Raw genomic sequence first — 20,582 nt, 5'->3', positions numbered from 1 at the left:
CCTCAGCAGAGCAGCATGCCCGGGAGCTTGTGCCCAGACTAACAGGGTTGCTGGAGGTCAGGATGGAGGGCCATGGGCCGCACTGAGAGGGGTGCTGTTCAGGACTCGGATGCTCTGGGAGAACTGTGTGAGGGGACACTACTCTCCCCTGGCTGTACTAGACCAATTCCAGCCAGCACTGACAGCCCTTTACTTTTTCAAGCCCCTAATTAACCCCCAAAGAAAAAAATAAATAAATCGCTTTAATAACAGCATAAATCACTTTTGGAGCTTGCAGTCAGGTAACAGGGAAGCCAAAGAGGCTGTGTCGCAGTTAACCCTCAGCAGCCCACAGCACTGAGATCAGAGGAGGGGGGTGCCTGTGTTCATTAGCTGTAAGAATCACGGTGTTTAGAAAGCGTATCCTGCTACTTTGCATCTTGTGCCTTTTGAGGAGAGCTCCCCTTGCACGCCTGCCCTAGGCCGAGGAGAGGCATTTCAAGGGTCACAGCTGACATAGTGAGAGGGAGGGAGGAGGCACCAGTGTGCAAAGGCAATTGCAAAAAAAGGCGGGGGGGGGAAGACGGGAGGTTGAAGAAGGGAAGCAGTGTATACATGTGCATCTGTTCATTTAAAGAGGTGTAGGGAGCTGGTTTGGGGTGTTCCTGGCTGTCTGACGGTGTGGGGAGGTGGTACAGTAGGACACAGGGCGAGTAAGTGAAGTATTTGGACCTGTTCAGTACATTATGGACAGATTTGGATGGAGTGGGTCTGCCTAGGTGTAGTTGTAGGGCCTAAATATTACCTGGTCAGGAATGACAATGAATATTTCCCCTCAGTTTAATGGCACAGTTAACATCAGCCCCTGACCTGCCTTCTCATTGCCTGTGTGAGAGTAAGACGCTCCCTCTGGGTGCTGCAGGCTTGTAGCACAGCTGGTACCAGCTGTGTTTCATAGCTCAGTGGCTAGATGGAGCAGGGTAGGCTGTGTGCTGCCTGTGAACCCCTGCTGCTCTGCAGGGCTCCATGCAGCAGCCCACCCTCTGTGGGAGCCATCCTGAGGTTAGCCCCCATTAAATCACAAAAGCAGCCACCTCTGGCTCAGTTTGTGCGATTCCTCTCTGTGACTGAGCAGGGTGCTCAGAGATGGGCCCTCTTCTTTTCTCTCAAATGTATTTTCAGCTGCCACTGAGACGCCCTGGTTTCTCTCAGTATTTCAGGAGCTAGACAAGCCCTCCATGCCTCATTGATTTGCAGTGAGGTAGCTCGAATCCAGTCTCTGCAGCAGCCTTCCCTCTTAGCATTCATTTCACCCACATGGGCAGTGCTGGGTGATATTTAATTTTAAAGAGACAGAGAGAGGGGAAAAAGACAGAAATGGGAAGAAAGAGAGGGAATGCTAATGAGAGGAAGAAAGCAGTGGTAAAAAAGAAAGAAGTGAAGAGCATGAGATGGACAAAAAAAATTAAAGGAACTGGTGAAGTTGGGCAGTATTAAAACCAGAGGTATCAGAGGAACAAATCAAGGCATTTAAAAACAAGAAGGGGCTGGGAAAACTTAATGCACCAAATTTGTCTTTGCTGGAGCTCAGAGGATTTACTGGAGTTACTTCAGGAACAAATTTAATTCCAGTGTAGCTATGTCCTCATTACATTTTAAATACAACAAACTGAGCTGAAATATAGATGGAAGAAGGGGCAAGGTGGAGTGTCAGAGCAGTGGGGAATGCAGAGAGGGATCCTGAAACCTTCTCCCGTGGGGCCAGCATGACACCTGGGAACTTGCAGGTGAATTCAAAAAGGAGAAAATGACACTGAGGGAATCTTCCTGGGGGACCAAAGCCTGACCCTGCTGCTTTCAAATTCAGTGGTAGGACTTTTGTCACCTCTAACAGGCACAGGAGCACGCCTCTCAGATGAGTCTCAAGTATAGGCAATAAAAAAAAAATTATATACAGTTTGGACAAGTGCAGACCCTAGAGGGAAAATAATAACTGGGAAATACAGATTTTTCTAGGGAGGAATTTGACAAACTGGCAAATGAAGCAGGAACTTGCAAAAGCACTTTAAGATTGAAAAAGCCTATAAATGTATAGGACCATTGTATCTTAGTCAATTAGAAAGAGTCTGTCTCCTGATGTGACCTCCTCCTGAAAATCTTATCAGGGGCTTGGAGTTTGACAAATGGGGAGGGTTTTATGGGAAAACTGGCCTAAATGGAGAGCGTGCTGATGGGACTGATCTTTGAGCCAAGACAGAGTGCTTGTGAAGCACGCAGCAGTTCGACACTGCTCTGTTGTCACCATGTAGGCTTGCACAGCACCTGCTGGTGGAGGAATGCTCACTCCAGGCCAGCAGCATGGCTAGAGACTACAAGCTGCAGCATTTAGCTCTGTCGCATGAGCTAATGGGCTGATTTAATGACAAATGGCCTGTTTTGCTGATCCAGCACAGAAGGAGAAGCATAATACCAGCTGACTATTCGGTTGCCCTGTTGAACCCCATTTTCAATCTAGGGCAATATCCATGTGTACCTATCAGGGGTTGTCAGGATAGGAATAATCAGTGGTCCCCAGTGTAGGTGTGGTGAGCGGATGCTGTTTTCCTAATCTCAGCCACAGTGGGTTGGCTGAGTGACGGTGGAAGATGATAATTCTCTTGAGTATTGTAAGCAAGAGGGTAGGGGAGAGGGATTCTCATGACAACATGAGTAGTAATGGTGGGAGGGACTGCACAAAGAAACCTTTACAATGACTCTTGGAAATGCTCACCAGTAAGATCATAGAGCAAGAATCTTTTGGGGAGACGATGGAGATAGTCTGGATGGATCCCTTGGATCAACTGGGAAAAGGTGCGTGCACAAGAATGGCTGATGAGTTGTGAATGAAACCATCTCACTTACCTCTTTTCTCTTCATTGCTTGAACAAAGTTCTGCAAGTTAAAAAAAAAAAAAAAAAAAAAAAAAGTGCTGGCTGTTGAAAATGAATGAGAAATGGATATGTTCCTGCCCAACAATTATCCTTTTCTCTGCATGGCTATTAATGACATAGGGAAAAATAGCTGGTTAAGCTCTGTAACTCAACAAGGTACATGCAAGAGCAGAGCCAGGCAACTTCTGGTAAATGTGGAAACCAGACATTTAGGGAGAGTGGTGAGAGGCTCTGGAAGGGGAATCTTCAAGAGTGGCTTCACCTTAAAAATGCAAAATTGTTGCTCTTGGAAGCTAGAAATGGTCAAGGAGCTGTTTTGGCAGCATTGGGATTAAGGGCACTTCCTCCCTCTTGGCAGGCTTTTTAGGAGAGGTTGGCTCGTGGCTTTGGGATGCAAGGATGTCAGGGAGGTGATACCAGTTTGGTCCCAGACCGAAGGTGCAGAACCCAGGGCATCTGAGTTCAGCCAGATCCATTCTGACAGCCCTTCAATGGTCTGTGGAAGAGGCTCTCTGTAGGTCTTTGTGTGATTTTCATGGACAAAGTGCTCAGAGGAGCTAATCACTTGTTGCTAAGACTGATCAGACTATTGAGACACTCACTGCTGAAAGTACATCTACTTTGCTCTGCTCTGATCACAGTCATTCCAAAGCTTCTCTCCTTGTAGGACCAAGCAGCTGCAGAATGAGTTGGCAGCTTTTATAGCTTTGCTCTTCCAAATATCCTTGGTGTCTTTCTGTTGTTTGGCTCCAGTGCTGTCCAGTGCAGTCCCTAATATGGCTCTGTGGATCTTACGTCTCTTCTACAGTGCAGTGATAATGAGTTTAGATACTGTGACTTCTGGCTTCACTGCATACACCTGTCTACCGCAACACACTATTGTACCTCTTTGTAGTCCTGACATACCTCCTGGTTTGCAATCATCCATCTGGTCATACTGCACATCCCAGTAGGCCACAGTGTAGCTCTACCAACTCAGCACCACTGTAATGCCTTTCCCATGCACAGCAAGACATCACTTTCCAGAGCCCATTTCTCATCAGCTTCTAGTCCTCTGATGCCAGCATTTTTCTAATCATCTTTCTGACCTTTTCACCAAGACTCCTCATTATCCCCATTGTGTATTTGCATCTTCCATCCTCTACCCAGGCTTTTAGTTATCTCAGAGGTAATTTCTCCTGGTGGGAGCCATTCCCTCCCCTTCCTTCTCTCACCATTGTGCTTTTGGAAATCTCCCAGTCCCTCCATCTTTGCTCCTCTCTGGCAGGTTGTAAGGGTTGTCCTCTGGTCTCTGCTCCTGGGGTCTGTCTGAAGTTGTGCGGTTGGGAGCAGGGCAAAGATAACATTAGCATCCCTGTGAAGTCAGCACAGTCCCAGGCAGGGGCTTTCCCACACTGGCACAGTGCCTGTGCTGCACAGCTGGCCAGGAGCTCTGCTCCCGGGGCCGGTGGATGGCAGGGATGTCCTGCCCTGCAGGGTGATGGGCTGGTGTAGGGCACATGGCAGGCCTTGCCTGGCCCCAGGAGGGGACCAAGGGTCTAGTCTTCCTCCTCTCCCCTTGACTCATCCTCACGTCTCTGGCTTCTCCCTAACAGCTGTTGAAGCTTTTTTAGAGCTGAGTGCTCCAGCTTCAGCAATTCCCAGTCTCGGACACTATTAAATAAGGGATCTCAAGAGATCCTGGTCAGCTCTCTGCCCTGACCACTAGTACCTACATCTGCACACACATTTACCCCATTGCATGTCAGTTTGCATTTCTTCAGGAAGGATGAGTGGCAAAATAGGCTTGTTCCAAGAATATGCCAGTGGTTGAATTTGTTGCTTCCAGTGCTGCTTCTATTCAAAGCTGGGAGAAAGGGTTGGGGACAGCCCATAGCCTGAGGCTTTTCTCTGCTGAAGCCGAATTGTATAAGGGGCTTAAATAGATGGAAAGTCAGACATTTAAAAGGCTATCAGTCCAGCTCTCCTTTGTGGGAGTGGTAATGGGAAGTAGTTCCTAATTGCTTGATTAGCGCCTCCAAGGAGACCATCCTTTTCATCCACAGTTAATTGCAGCTTTTACCTGTTGTTCAAGAACTATTTTGCCATTTGCAGAAAGCCTCCATGCAGCTTGCAGCCATGCAGTGATGGAGCTCACTGATCGAGCAGGGCAGGATATGTCAGTGATTTGATTGCGATTTGTAAGTGAAATACATGTGGTAGAGGCATCTCCTGTGCTGTGATTTGCGTTGTGAAGCAAGATGCATTTGTACAGATGGTGGTGTTCAGGGATCCCAGCCTTTGGGTGAAGAAAGGCTTTGCTTTCATCGGATTCCTACCCATGCAGCTAGCATAGCACCAATGCGGTGCAATAAGAAACAGATACTCCTTGTCTGAGAAATCATTGTCTCTGCAGCAAAACTGTGGCTAGGAAGGATGCTGCCCTTTGTCCCTCTGCCTTTAATTTCTCCTAACATTCCCAGAGTGTTTTGTGGGTTGGGTACCCACATCTTATTCATCCACTGTTGAAATGTATCCATATCTGCCTGAGAGCATGGTCACTGCAATGATACACAGCAATGCCACAGGGCCATTTGACAAGGAGCGAAAATAATCTTATGCCCATGTGAACCTGCCCGGGGAAAGAGTTAGAATGGGGCTGAAGCAAGGGACTAGTACCTTGGCTTTCACCATAAGGGCCTTAGTAACAACAGCGAGAAACTTCCCTGCCCTCCCTGCTGCAGTCTGAGACAGGTCAAAGGGAAAGGGGAGACACCTCTATTCACTCTGCTTTCTGTAAGCACTCTCAATACAGCATGGCAGCCTTTGCTCTGGCGGAGATAGGGAAGGATGGATTGATTCCCTCCCTTCTGGAACTGTTTATCAGAATTTTAAGCTCCGGCAAGGCATATGCTTACTTCTGATCTGCAGAACTGTTGAAGTACTGCTCAGCTGTGTTGGAGAGCAACTAAGCCTTCAGCAGGGTGTTACGCTGCACGCCCTGTGGCATCCAAGTTGTTCCCAAGGGAATGTGATCCATTTTCTGAAGCCAGTTCCTTCTGCTGCCCTAGAGAAGAGTCTTTTACCCTGCTAGCTCACAAGGTCTTTGGGTCACGAAGCTGCAGATCACATTATGGCCCCAGGAAGCCTGTTCCCAGGCTGACAGTGTTGTCTAACCCATCCAGGATGCCAGGAGATGTGCTGCACTTAGTCCAGCATTACACATCCTTGTGGTATAGAGTGCTTTGCACAAAATTGTTGATGCCTGGCATGGTCACTTACACAGTTCCGTGGAGCTGTGAGGGACTGATGCTGAATGGCTCTGAGGAAAATTCTGTATGTTCTGCTGCAAAACCTCCAAGCCTAGGTCTCCTATTGCTTTTGACCTTGGTTCTGTCCGAGGGTACCACACTCCAGCAACACCATGTGGGGGTGGTTTTTGAAGTCAGCCCCCATGTACACTGCTAATAGACACAGGGAACTGGATTTAGGTTAGCAAGGGTCTGTTCTGCCTGCTGTGGGTTTGGTGCCCATCACAGGAAACCTCCTCCCACTGTGTGGCAGCCTGCATCCATTACCCACCGGACTGGAGGCTGGGCTGTGAGGACCATCACTGTGACAGCATGAGGAGCTGCTGCGAGCATATGGCTGGGAAGTGGGAGGGGAGGATTTGGCTCTTCTCCCACCCCTCTACTAGCCCCTCTCAGTAGGCCCATCGAGGCTTCCAAGCAGCTGTCAATAAAAAACACATTTGTATTAAAACTATAATGAGGAATAAAAAAGCTTCACATTTTTTTCAATAACTTGGGATATAAAAAAAAGAGATTTTTATCAATTATGAAAAGGATTTTGGCCATAAAAAGGTAATTTAAAGAATCTGAGATGGATGGTGAAAAGCATTAATGTCACCCAGAACAAATGGGCCTGCATTACTCAACTGAGAGGCAAGAGCAGCTGCCTATACAGATCCTGCTGCTGCTGCAGCCTCCGCTGTGCTCTCCTACCCCATCTCTGGGGAAGAGGCCCCAGTTGCTGTTAGCTCTCAGTGCGACTGCCGCCATGCCAGGCCCTTGTGCTGGCGGTGGCTGCCCGGGACCTCTGCTCTGCTGCCAAGTGCAGGTGGGGAAAGCAAATGGGGAACTGTGTGGCTCAGGCTGCACACCTTGCTTTGTCTCTTGTGCCTTGCTTGCCCTGTTTGCAAGCACTAGAGTGACTGACCTAATGACAGGTCAAGGACAACCTGGCATCCTTTTTGCCAGGGGAGCTTTGGGACAGGGTTACTCCCTCCTCCAGTGCGTGAGAAGGTTGTTTTCTCCCAGCTCCTGGGAGAGGATCTGGCTGAGTCCCACTCGTGGCAGCCTGGGCACTCTAAGCCCCATTGCACAAGTGAAGGAAGGTTTTCATGGATAGATTAGAGGATAATCTCCTTTGACTTCCTTCGTGTTAATTATTTAACACACTGGAGGTTAGACAGTGGATTTTCTGAGAGTTTTTTTCTTTTTTTTTGTCTTCCACAAAAAAGTGAAACATTTGGGATCAGAAAATGCCATGGGGAATGGCCTGCAGGCTCAGTGCCTTTTTGTCTTTAACTTACTTAAATAACTTCAGGTGCCTGTGTGTTAGCATATGATATACCTGCATGGAATTTGTTGGCTCACGAGGTCTTGCTTGAAGATGGCAGGCTACCCAGAATGATCTCTTCAGTAGGATTTTGTCAAAGTTTTGGTGACACCTGGGGTGCCCTGTGTTGCTCTGGCACATTGGCTGGCAATGCACACCACAGCTGTGATGGGCTGTGGTCCGTGCCCATGTCCTGTGGAGGTGCTGGATGTGCTGTACGCAGTGCTTCAGCCTGGCCATAGACAGAAACTGCCTCTTAGCACATGGGTAACCCTTCCAGTTCCAAATAGTCACTGGAAATTACTATGTCTGACTGTGATAGGTAGTGCTTATGTGGCATTCTTGCACACAGAGACTTTCTGTTTTCAAACTCAGTGTGTCTCATCGGCTCAGGAATCTCCATATATGTTTATCGTACAGCAGGATCAGGGCAAGGGCAGTAACACTGAGCTGCTCTGTGGAGGGCCTGGCTCCTGTTTCAAAGAATCACACAGAAATGCTGAAGCACCCAGAAATGTTCTTACTCAATGCTCCAATCTGGATGCAAGCTGGATTTAGGCTGCCTGATTTTTCTCATAGGGAGCAGGGAATCCTGTCATCTGCCTGCGTACTGATATCTCAGTTTCATACTTGATTCTGCCCCGTTAGCATCTCCTGTTTTCTTTCAAGATCTTAGATCTGCCTATTACTTGACTCTTGTCCCATCAGGAGCATGCAAACATGATGCAGTGAGTCTGGAGACTTGGCAGAAGGATATGTGTAGATGAAGTAAATGACATAAGATGAAATAAAGAGTTGTGGAGCCTGACCTTGGCATATATGGATCTTCCTAGCACACTAGAAGCAGAATAGACAGCATAGCATTTTTATTAATTTTTAAGAGGTACAGGTTGTCTAGTAAGCCCTATTTTATGGCATTGCTGGGATCAGTCTGAGAGAAAGCTCCCGATTCCTAGAAAAGATGCTGAGCTATAGAAAGAAACTTGTCTGCAGTTTTTCCTCCTATGAGAAAGCTGCTATGGGTGAGAAGACTGGAAGTCTTGCTCATGGGAAACTCACATTCGACATGCGTTTCTGCTTTGAGAATTGCAACAAGAATTGGGATCTTGGCATCTCAAAGGTCTTTCCACCATTAATGAGTGAAGCATTTCAGTTCCTGGCAGGTAGGTTGGTCTGAGAGAGAGGAAGAGTACTCTAATGCTCTCTGCAGTAATGGAGTTAGGTTTGTGAACCAATGAGGTACATTTTGCACATATTTTCTGTAAGCTTTGTAGTGCTTTGGTTTTACAGGATGCATGGTTCAGAGCCAACCTACGAAGCTGTCTGTGACAACTGAAACAATAAACTCACATGACATACTGTTCATGCCGGGACAGCTCAACTGAAGCAGACCCACGTGTTTTTCCTTTACAAAGCTCACATAAGCAATCCATCTCGAATTGGCAAATCCTTTGAAGAGACTGTTCAGCACCAACCCTTCCAAATTTCAAATGATTAGTAGAAAATATACATTAGTTGGTTTATTTCAGATAATGAATGAAACTCAGGTAGTATCAGTTGTGAGTAGAGAACAAAGCTAATTTTGCCAAATACCTTACTGGATGTAAATGATTAGTTTGGGTCTATTAACTGTTATTCCCATTTATCAATCCAGCCTAGAAGGAGGCTAGAGCAATTAAAATTCCCAAGGCTTGTTAAGAATGGTTGTACTAAAGAAGTCTCTTGAAATAACTTTTGTTGTCCTGTCCTTTGTGGGACTAGTGTCTTTGCCTCTGCTGACAAGGAAACCTCAAAGCCTCTGATGGGCTCCTGTATACCATCCCACCTATCGCAGCCTGTCTTTTGCCCTTTGGACCATAGCTTAACTTCTTCATTTATATTTTTTTTTCTTTGTTTGGAAAGAGCTGTGAGGCCAGTTCTTAATGGCACATCCGGTCAAAGGCCTTTGCCAGTCATCAGGACCAGCTCACGAGTTACTGGTTGGCTACTCCAAACTAAATATTTAAGACACTAGGTAGTTTTCCATGTGTGAGCAGAGAGGGAGGGAACAGTATGGATGTCTCTGGGGGTTTTATCTCTCCTTTGACCACACAACCATAGTGCACTGATGAGAGCGTGCTGGGTTGAGCATATCCAGTGACTTAGTGTCCTCTACTGATGAAGGAAGAAGTGCAGCCTGAGCAGTGGCAGGCTCTGGGCTACTTTATCTCCTGGCATTACTGGCTTGGAGGCATGTTTGGGGTGGATCTCAGTCCTTGGTGCTTCCTTGGTGAGGTGGCTTCCAGGGGTATGATGTGGTGGGTTTTGGGCACCCCTGCTAGCATTAGATAGAATCCTCCAAACTGGTTCATCTCAACCACAAGAGTCCAGTGATTTTGAGCTATAGAAAACTGAGCTAGATAATCACTCAGTGTTTAGACCTCCCTGTCCTGTTCCTATCCCTGGGGCTGGCTTTGCTTCTTTATCTGTTTTTGAGCTGCATCTGCCCTGGGGAGGGAAGTAAAGCAGCTGGATTTTGGTGCTAGAGTATTGGGTTGCTGGATCTCTGAGAAATGCATATTAATTAATCAAAATTAGCCCTCTACTTTCTCCTTAGCCCACCTTTTCCTTTCTAACAACCTTTCCAGCACAGCTTGAGGGTGTGGGGGCAGACCCTGTGCTCAAGGTGGAAAAGAAACAAGCTGTTTCCCAGTGCACCTTTGACTGGCAGACCTTCCCTTTGCAATGTCTGTCACCCTGCAGTGGCAGCAGCAATGCTGGGCCTGTAAGTGGAGTTGATTTATGTTAACTGTTGAAACAATAATGTTTAATCTGTAAAGTGCTAATCTATTTTTTATGTTGATTATGAATAGGCCAGCTGTACCTGCTTTCCTATTCATAGAGTTTAGTGAACAAGCCCATTTTACAGGCTGGGTTTGGAGGGTGATTTACATGAGAGCAGACACTGCTTTAAGGAGAGTAAATCAGCTGAGTTATGCCACTGAACCAGAGACCTGGCAGCCCAACAGAAAGATTTGGTGGAGACAGGAAGATTTGGGGGTAAGGAAGGAAGCATGGAAGGGAGAGGAGGAAGGAACAGGGAATGAACAAACTGTAGAAGGAGCAGATGGATCAGAGCAGAGGCAGGAAAAGTGGGGGAAATACGGGCCGGAGAGGAAAGGGGAGATTGACAAGGAGGAAGGGCAAGGAGGACAAGGAGTATCTTTCTCACTCTCTCTGTTTTGGGAGCTGGAGTAGAAGGGTCTTGTGGCCCCGTGTAGTGTACACTCGCATGAATGCAATGCTGTGCTGCTGGACGTGTGCCATGCACCTTGGCACTCTGCTCCTCGTGTGCACCCTACTCATGTACTCACGTTCAAACACCCGCCCTGGCACTCTCTTTCCTCTGCCTCTCTGTGAATGGAGGATTTCATCCACTGTTCCCCCTCCAAGAGCCGGGCATGCAAATATATTGCCCCATGCCACCTTCTTACGATTCTCTGCTAGCCCTGGCACAGCTTTTCTTGCCCATCAGATGTGTGTAGCCCCACCTTTCCTAACCCTATATCCCCAAACATCCCCTCATCACCCTGTATATCCACATAAACCTGCCCCCAGACCTTTCCCCCACGCTTCCTTTCTCTCTTACACTTCACAAAGCCCCCAGGCTTTAAAAGCTGAAGCAGAGGCATTTAAGATGAGGTACAGGTGATGTCTGTTCCCGAAGGTCCCTATATATCCTCAGGCTCTGGCAGCTGGTTATTTCTCACAGGACTGCTGCTGCTGTTCAGGCTTAGTTGCTGACAGGGCCCTTGGGGCATCTCTGCAGTCCGAGGTGGAGCCTCCCTCTGCCTGGCTGTGACTAACACTGAACCTGTTGTCTTGGGTCCATTGACCCTTTCCTAGTCTGGTTTCAGACAGTGTGTGGCAAAGATGTGTATATACCCAGAGTCAAAATGGCCTTGGGAATTCATTTGCTCCTGGGTGCTTTCTTAAATCTTACCTTCTTGTTTCATGTGCCAACTAGCCCCATTTCTGTGGTGTTCTTCCCAAATGCTTGCTCTTTGCAGCAAGCTGCTGGCATCTGTAGCACTGATATGTCAATAGCTGCTCTGTGGGAATTTGATCAAGGGCTTGTGGGTGCCTTGGAGACCCCCACATGTCTTACTGTGTGTGTGGTTCAGGAGAAATGGGGCCTTCCCAACGGAATGGGGGGGAGCCGTGGGATTATTGTCATCTGTCACTTGTGAGCAGTAGCACTTGGCACTCTAGTCACAGGCAAGGAGTCTGCTGTGCCAGGCGCTGTACAGGCATGAGTGTAATCAGCTTCTGTCCTAGACAGCTTATAGTCTGTATAAAACAGGAGACAGCAGATCAACTCAGACAGACTGCTGAGTGCAGAGACCATCCTGGACTACTGGTCAGATTAAAAATAAACCATGAAGCTTTGAAGGTGAATACAAATAGACAAATTTGGCCCACAGAGAGAAGGAATTGTTGGAAGAATATAAATAGACAGTGACATGGTCAAAGGGACTAGACAGGGCAGCAGTCTTTTCCCCTTTTCAGAAAAGGCATGGGCCAGGCCAGGGTGTGTTTGTCAAACCCAGCAAAAAAAGGTGTTTCAACATCAAGGTGTGAGAGGATGGGAACCTGGACAAGAGTTTTAACTGGGCTAGTAGAGAGAAAAGACCATGTTTTAGGTGTGTTGTGCAGGAAGAATATGCAAGATTTAGACCTGGTCTGCAAGTGAGATCTAGAGGAAGGTCAGTGTTTGAGACAGTACCAAGGTTGCAGGCATGTTTGACAGACATGGTGACATTGTCCATTGTGGTGAGAAAGGAGGGATGGTTTGAGTGAGAAGATTGGGAACTCTGCTTGAGCTATGTTGAATGTGAACAGACAGATGAATATCTGAAAGAAGATGTTTGAGAGAGAGGCTGAAATTGTAGTTTGGATAGAAGCAGAATGATCTAGAGTACAGAGGTAGATCTACAAGTCGCTAGAAAGGAGATGGGAATTTTATAAATAATATTTTCCAGAGGCGGTGGGGGAAGAAGGGACTGTGGGCAGAATGTTGTAGACCATCTCCCAAAAGCTGGGAGAGGGATGAGGAAGATGCTCAGACATGCTGACAGAACTGATAGAAAAGCAGAAAGCTGAGGAGAATAGTGAAGAGGAGCATGCTTGACTGTGCTGAAGGCACTTACAGAGAATGAGGATGGAGTACTGACTCTCTAAGCCATAGCTAAAAACTGTCGCTGGAGACTTTGGCAGTCTGTAATGGAGTGGACAGTGCAGGAGCTGGGCTGGAAGAAAGTCCAGCTCCAGCTGAGACAAAGGGAACTGAAGGTGATGGCAAAAAGCACAGTGAGGTCAGTGGTAAAAGGGAGATGAGGCAGAAATGGGAGACAAGTGAGAGGCACAGGTGGGAGGTTTTAGTTCTTACTGGTGAAGACAGGGAATCGTAAAGGTGGTTTGTATTCCAAGGAAAAGGAGAGAGTGGTAAAGGAGTGTGTGAGGAAAGGATGTGAGTGAATGTGAGGGAAATAAGGTGATGGGGTAGAAAGAGGTCATAAAGTCAAGTGAAAGTATTAGAAGGTATTTGCAGGAGTCAGTTCTCTTCCTTAGGTAGTACAGGGATATTCCTGCTACGTTAGCAACTTCAGCTCTATTCCTACAGAGCTGAAGAGATGCAGGGAACACACTGACCCTCAAAGCCTAGGATCTCAGTGGGAAGGGGCCACCATCACCCCTCCTGGACTACAGAACAAGAGAGTCCCATCAGGCAGGTGGGATACAGAAGGAAGAGTTTATTGGCAGAAGAGTGTTGTCTGTTGCCCTGCTCTCCTGGTTTCCCAGCCTAACAAAGATGGGGATCTTCATTTGTTAGTGGGAAGGGAAGAGAGAATGAGAGAAAGGGAGTCCTTTCAGTTAAAACAAAAAAATGGCTGGTGGTGGGAAAGTTGTGTGCTCTCAAAGGACTGTGATTCCAGTCTGTCTCAGAGATTGACGGGTGTGGCTCCATCCTCACAGACGGTTATGAGAGATGCAGGTGAGGTAATATTTCTCCAAAAAGGTCGAGAGAAAAGAATGGATTTAATGAGCATCGTTCAATTCAAGTGGGAGACAGCTCAGGATAAAAGACCAAATTAAGAGAAAGGGAAGCATTTGTATGTGCGAGGGGAGGGCATGGAACATGGGCAGTTTGGAGCATCTGCCCCACAGCCAGGGAGTGCAGTACTGGAGGGAATAAGGGGCTCACAAGTCACTGGCCTTTGTTTTCAGCATGATGAAATGGAAGGAAGTAAACAGGAATATATACATATATATTTGCCTCAGCTTCTTTCTTTAGTCTATGCATTTTGCATAGACTAAGACGCTTATGTCATGCAAAACAGAGTGGGCAGTGACACCGTTTAGTGTGCACTTGGAGAGAACTTTATCTTCCACCTTCTCTCTACACAAGTGTTGCTGCTGGCGGATTGTGGGTTGACTTTCTGGATCAGGAAACACTGTCTGCTGTTGGAGGCAAGTCTCAGGCAGACTGCACTGTGGATCTTGTTTCGGATAGCAGGAGGGTAACTAGCTGGACAATAGGTTTGTTCTGAGGTGTCAAGAAATGGGATGCTGAACAAGGCAGGTCATTGTGTTGATCAGCTACATCTGGAAGCAAGACATGTACATTGTCCCGATGGCACATGTAGGGTTGGAGGGACCAGTACTTTGTTTTCATGGAGGGAGATCCTGAGGATATCACTGATTTCACTGGTGTTCCTCTGCAGGGAAATCAACTGGACTTGTTGCTTATCATTAAAATTATGATGCAGGTTCCAACAGCAAAATCTTTCCTTTGGTAATGGACTTTTTCAAAAGAAAGAACTTGTTGGAAGGTAATTCTGAGTGTGGGATGGCAGGTGTGGAGGAAAGCTGTCTGCACTGTTACAAATGAGGGTGACTGAGCACTGGAACAGGTTGCCCAGAGAGGTTGTGGAGTCTCCTTCTCTGGAGATAATCAAAACCCTCCTGGATGTGATCCTGTGCAACGTGCTCTAGGTGACCCTGCTTGAGCGGGGGGTTTGGACTAGATGATCTCCAGAGGTCCCTTCCAACCTCAATCGTCCTGTGATTCTCTGAAGTGGGGTGGTTTGACCAGTGCTGATATTCATACTGGTGGCTGTTTTAGAAGCTAGTTCTGAGACGTCCTGGCTCTGCTGTTTCCTCTCCCTGTTTTCCCGTACGTGCTTATGCTAGTGAAGATGTTGTGCGAGCCCTGCAGGTAACGTCTGGACTCTGCTTTCCCACTGTCCAGCTCGATACCTACCTTATGTCAAAAGTCTAATGTGCTGTCTCTTTGCTTTAAGAGTGTCCTGTGAAACCAGCACCTGGATAAAGAACAGCTGAGTGAAGCTGAGCGTGGAAGAGGTGTGGTGAGGCTAGCGGAAAATCTGTATAACTCTTGAGCTGCTGAACTAGTCTGTTAATCTTAGCATCTTTTATCTCTGGAAGCCAGTAGGACACCTGATAGCTTCACTGGTAAAAAGCGTTCATCTCCTTGTGACAGGATGTTAGATTCCAGTCTGGCCATGGCAAACCTTGCTTTTATTGGATTGGATATTGCAGTCTCTTTTTTCTATAAATAAAGCCCATATTTACCAGCCTACCTGCTCAGCAGCACAGTTGCTGGAACCAGCAACTGGATTTGTCACAGTATGACCTGACTTCTCATTGAACACAGTTGGGCTTGAGATTTCTGTCCTGATTATCCAACCTGTCATAAGACTTGTCTTCATTTACTGAACCCTCCAAGGCCAGCTGTTTCTTACCAGTGCAGTGAGATTGATGGTTGACATGGGAGGTGCAAGGCCAGGAAAGGCAGGGCTCCCTGGAGACTGGGCCTGAACAATGGGACACTGCCTGATCCTGACCTGGGCTAGTGGCCAAACACATCATCTGCTGGCACTCATGCTAGAGTGCACTTTCTCACCATCACATTCATGCTCTGGAACTCAATATCCCTGGAAGCAGTAAAACCCCAAGAAGAATGAGGTTGCCATTTCAGCTAGGTTATAATGATAAGCAATATATGAAAGGATTCTGGTTAGGCTTTCAGGGCTTTGGTGAGTTTGGTTGTGGGAGCCATGTGTAAATAGCTCCCCTTCAGGGAGAGGAGGAGATCGGGTCTGCCTCTCGGACTCCTGGGGTCTCAGGAGTTGTGCATCAACTCTGCGTGCTCACTGCTGTTCCTGCCTGTTGCTGCTGTCACCACTGGGATTGGTTTCAATTCAAGATGAGTGATATTCTCAGATATTTTGGTCTTGTCTTAAAGATCTGACACCACTCAGTAGGAATGAAGATACCTGAGTGTGCCTGAGCAGAGACTGTTAAGCAGGAGTAAACAGGGACAGAATAAAAGGTGCTTTTTCTCAAAGTATCACTCTGTAAGAATTAAAGATGCTGCAGCAAGTAATGACTGATACCTATTGCTGTACAGTTCAGTGGATGGCTGAGATGAAAGAGAGGGTGGCTGCATGTAGGCTTTCACATTGCTTTTCTAGACAGAAGAGACCACAGAAAGAGGATGGTAGATGGGCAGAATAGGCAGCAAGCAAGATCCTGGGTGCTGGGTAGTGGGTGGGCCTACTTTGGTCTCCAGATGATGGGATAAAGACTTTTGCAAAGTCTTGTTCTTTAGGATTCATGCCTTTGAGAATAGGAAGTGTTGTTGGTAGGATCCCAAAGTGAGATTCTCAGTGGTATAGCTGGTAGTGGGCTGCAGAGTACTGAAGTGGTGCAAGATAGAAAGAGCAGGGAAGGATGAACTTTGTACTCAAGCTGGCTCAAAGCCTTTTCCCAGGGAAGCCGATGACTTGGTTCAGGCTGATCAGTACAGGGTATTGCACATAACCTGGGCTGGCAGGGGAAATTTATTAGGACCCTAAGCATTTGGGCCATTCTCCCCATGGCTTACCTGGGGGGTAACCTGTTTCTGCAGCTGGGACTGCTACCAGTCAAGCTGCAAAAAGTGTGCACTGACCTGATGAACACCTCCACCTTGCTTTGTTTTCATCAGAAAACACCATTTCTGGTATTGCATTTGTTGTGATTGGAATGTGTGTGAGGGGGGATGGGGATGGGGGGGTGTTTAATAGTGTAGCATTGCAGGCTATATCTGCAGTAACACCAAATGGGGTCAGGTCATAGAGCTCAACTGTGGCATATGATTGTCATACAGTTAAATTATTAGCATGTGCTTTGTTCTGATTTTGGTGTAAGCCAACGAGGGTTGTTGGTAAGCAATTACCTTACAGAGTAAAGAAATGATCCTGCGGTCTGATATGACGGGGAGGTACTGATGCAGTAAACATCCAAGACATGTCACTGCTGGGTAAGGGGAGAGGTAGGGATGTCATCAAGCTGGTGAATAATAACAGTGATAAAGAAGCTATCCTGTGTCAGCTGGACACTTGCAGCTTTTTCACCTTGTATTGTTGCCTTCTCAGACCAGGCACAGAAGGGCTGAGCTTAGGTGTGGCTTCTTGCCTGGTATAAATTGTGTGCCTGCTCTGAAGTCGGTGCTTCTTGGGTGAGAGATTTCTTTATAGCATTTAGAGGTTATGGAAAACAGTGCTGCTGACTTAGTAGATAGTGCTTTTTCATTGGGTCACTGCACAGCTGCAACAGGTTGCAAAGGGCACTGTGCTAGCCACGGTGCCCCGTTTCATGTCCGTTTTAAAAGTGGAGGTCCTTCTTTTATATAATGAACCCATACAACCAGGCTGGACAACCCTGGTTTTGTGATATTGCTGTGCAGTGTTAGCAGTGATTAGCCAAGTTGGCCATGATCATCATGCCAGAACCAAACAAATGCTTGCCATCACCAGATAAGTTTATATGTGTGCAGCTGTATGTGTAATAAACGCTGTATACATATCAAACAGATAGGTTTTTAAAAGATGTTAAAGTTACCGAAGGGGTCCCAAGAAGTTAGAAGAGGACAGACTTAGCTGACTGGACAGCCCTAATTCTGCCCACCTTTGTGGTGGCCTGTGACCACTAAAATGGTATGGGCCAACATCATGCAGGAAATCAGGGAGAGCCAAGGTTAGAGCTCAGCTGTTCTGAATTTTAGGCTGGCACCTTAAGGCACGTCATATCTCCTCTTGAAATGTGTCACATTACTTTCCCATCCTGTGCACTGAATGAAGTAGCAATTTTGTGGAATAAACCGTATGTAATTGTTTCGCTGCCTCAGAATACATGCACATTTCTTTTTACCTGCATTTTCATATATACCTGTATATACATACACACTTATCTGTATATGTAATATGAACACCATGGAATTCATTCAGAAGAAAGCCACTATTCTGTATATATCTACAATATTATTTAAAAAATTGAGTTAATAAATACATGCTCTTGACAGATGTGTTTAGGATCCATCAATTAAGCTTGGCATTCATTAGTGGAGGAGAAGTCCAATCAGATTTCACGGACTCAAAAAAGCGTTCTATAAATCGTGGGCTGTTTGTTCTGACATTTGATAAATTATTCTTCATAATCCATTGTCTGCTGCGATAAATCTAATCTTTCAGTTTTTGCTGTCTTAATAATTCTTGGAGCAACACTGTGACATTTTGTTTTTGTAGAGGGGATAGAAAGGCTGGAACAATGGAAAAAAATCTTTATTCGGTGTCTGGGAAGTAGATATCTCTACTCCAAGGTAACATTTTCTCATGCCTAGAGCTGTGGTCTCACAGACTTGTAGGGATCAGTGATTCCACAGTGCCATGGATAGTTATGTATTTGTTCTTGAAAAGGTGACCAGACAAGAATGAGGTTCACATCCTTTGGACCTAGTCCAGGAAAGGCATTCAGAGTTTTGAAAGCAAATAGGGGCCTAGTGTCAGTAAAGAGAATTCTAGAAGTTCTTGCAGCCACAAGCCTTAAAAATGTGGTGTCAGACCTAGAGCTAAGTACAGGATATGCAGCAGATTTCAGTTATTCCCTCACATGAAATAGAGAGGACATGGTACTAAGCAGTGCTAAGATGGCAGCTGCAGGCTCCAGAGCTTCTATGGGAAACCTGCTCTCTTCCCAAAATGAAATGTGTTGGTCTGTTTTCCAGCAAGTCTGCAAATCCCACTATCTCAGCTGCACTGGACTGTCTCAGCTGGGAGGCCATAGACAGCACGAACCAAGTGTAAATCTCAGAAGGCTCCTGCAGAATGAGCTTGCTTACCTTAGCAGATTGCTGCCCATGGAGCCATGATTCAGAGGGGAGTTTTGGGTGCCATTTCTAGCACGGATAGAAAAAACAGAGGAATCGAGTCACCTTGTCAAGGGAATTCCAGCTTGGAGAATCACAGCACAGGGCAATGTGTGGAATTTACTTACCGTCATGTTCTTGCTGTCAAATTCCTCCATGGACCTTTCTCCCACCTATATGATCCCTTTTGTCTTGAATGGATTTATACATGCTGCCCCATGTGCATCCTCCTGTGCTGATGCATGGCATCAAAATGTCAGAAGCCTGCTAGCAGTTTCTGGCCATCCCAACACAGCGCTGTCATCATAGGAACCCTGTTGTGTCATTGCCTGTGATGACTCTCCTGGAGGCAAAAAGCTCAAGTTAATCCTATGTTGCCTAGTCTGAAGTAGCAAGACATCTCACAGATTGCTATCTCTAAATAAAAAATATAAGATCTGGGAGCAATTATGCTGTGCTGCGATCAGAAGAGGGGATCTGCTGTGAAATCATGGAGGAGGCTTTGAATGTTTAATTTTGCTTTGCTTTTCAGTCATAGAGGAATAGCACTATCTCTGCTGGTCCCCCTTTTGTGAATGGTTTTGAGCAGCTGTGGTGGGTGAAGCTTTGGAGCACAAGTGTCTGGAGATGGCCTCTGTGTGCCGGGGGTCCTCAGCTCCTGCCACTTATTCTCCAGATGTGCCAGGCCCTGGCAGAGTCTGGCATGTGGGCCTCTTCATTCTGAACCCCACTTCTGGCATACTTACTGCACTTTTGGTAACAGCAGCAACCTTATTGTCTGAAAGTTGAATGACAGGCATTTCATGAAGATACACTGTTACCAGGGCTCAGTGCCTACCCTGGAGACTGGGCCACCTCCAGCTGTGGTTCCTCTATGTGCTCTGCACTCTCAGTAACTTAGAGGTCAGTAACTTTCTAGCCTGTCAGACAGCACCCAAGTCCCAGGCTAGCAGCGGGTGAAGTAATTCCTCCATTTTCCACCCTCCTGTCGTTGAGACTAGTCAGTCTGGTAGGACGAACTGCTGAAGAACATAAGATGGCTGTACTGATAAGATCAAAAGCTGAAGCCTACTATGTCTCCAACTGTAGCCAGCACTGGCTGAGAGGCAAGTGCTGTAAAAGCATGGCAGACTTTCCCTGGTATGATCTTCCAGCTTCCATTGATCTGAGCATTAGAGATTTCCTGAGCCAGAGATTGTATCTTGGTGTTTAATAACTTGTGATGGCTTTTCTTCATTGATTTGTCTAATTGCTTTTTGAATCCGCCCACACTTCTGGCATTCACAACATCCTGTGGCAATGAGTTCCACAGCTTAATTAGTGTGTGGAAAAAAATATTTTGTTTTGCTTGTTTTAACCCTCCTACCTGCTAATTTTGTGTGCTAATAGACAATTTGCTGCTCCTGAATGCTTCTATGGAGTGATTGAGCATTCCCAATCACATTCTCTGTGGCAGAAGTGATTTTATAGATCTCTGTGACATTCCCTCCTCGTTGTCTCTCTTTCCAGGCTGAAGAGTCCTTTGAAGTCCTTGAAAACATTTGAAGGCACTCTTGGAATGCTTTGGTGAAGGACTCTCTTCCCCTGGGAAATATTGAACATTTGAAAATGTCCTCAGTGACCCATCTGTACTGGACTGGTTCAGCTTGGCAGAGTTGGGGGAAGGTTCTCTGTAAGTGGATGTGGAAAAACAGAATTTTCAACACCCTCCTGGGTGCTGTTGGAAACCTTCTGGATAGGACCCATAAATGCAAAGTATTCTTATTTCATCCCTGTAGTGGCCTCATTCTGGCTGCACCGTGTAAAGGGCCTGGAGAACCACG

At 46.6% G+C, this 20,582-nt stretch overlaps 1 protein-coding gene across 11 annotated transcripts in view; it reads left to right on the top strand.

Moving 5' to 3' along the window:
* Positions 1-20,582, top strand: part of ADCK1 (aarF domain containing kinase 1) — an 88,716-nt gene that overhangs the window by 33,023 nt on the left and 35,111 nt on the right. The gene's annotated exons all lie outside the window — the stretch shown is intronic.

This window comes from Dromaius novaehollandiae, chromosome 5, assembly GCF_036370855.1.
Source record: "Dromaius novaehollandiae isolate bDroNov1 chromosome 5, bDroNov1.hap1, whole genome shotgun sequence".
Classification (NCBI taxonomy): domain Eukaryota; kingdom Metazoa; phylum Chordata; class Aves; order Casuariiformes; family Dromaiidae; genus Dromaius; species Dromaius novaehollandiae.
Note: the sequence above shows the minus strand (reverse complement) of the source record. Positions and strands in the feature narration are given on the sequence as shown.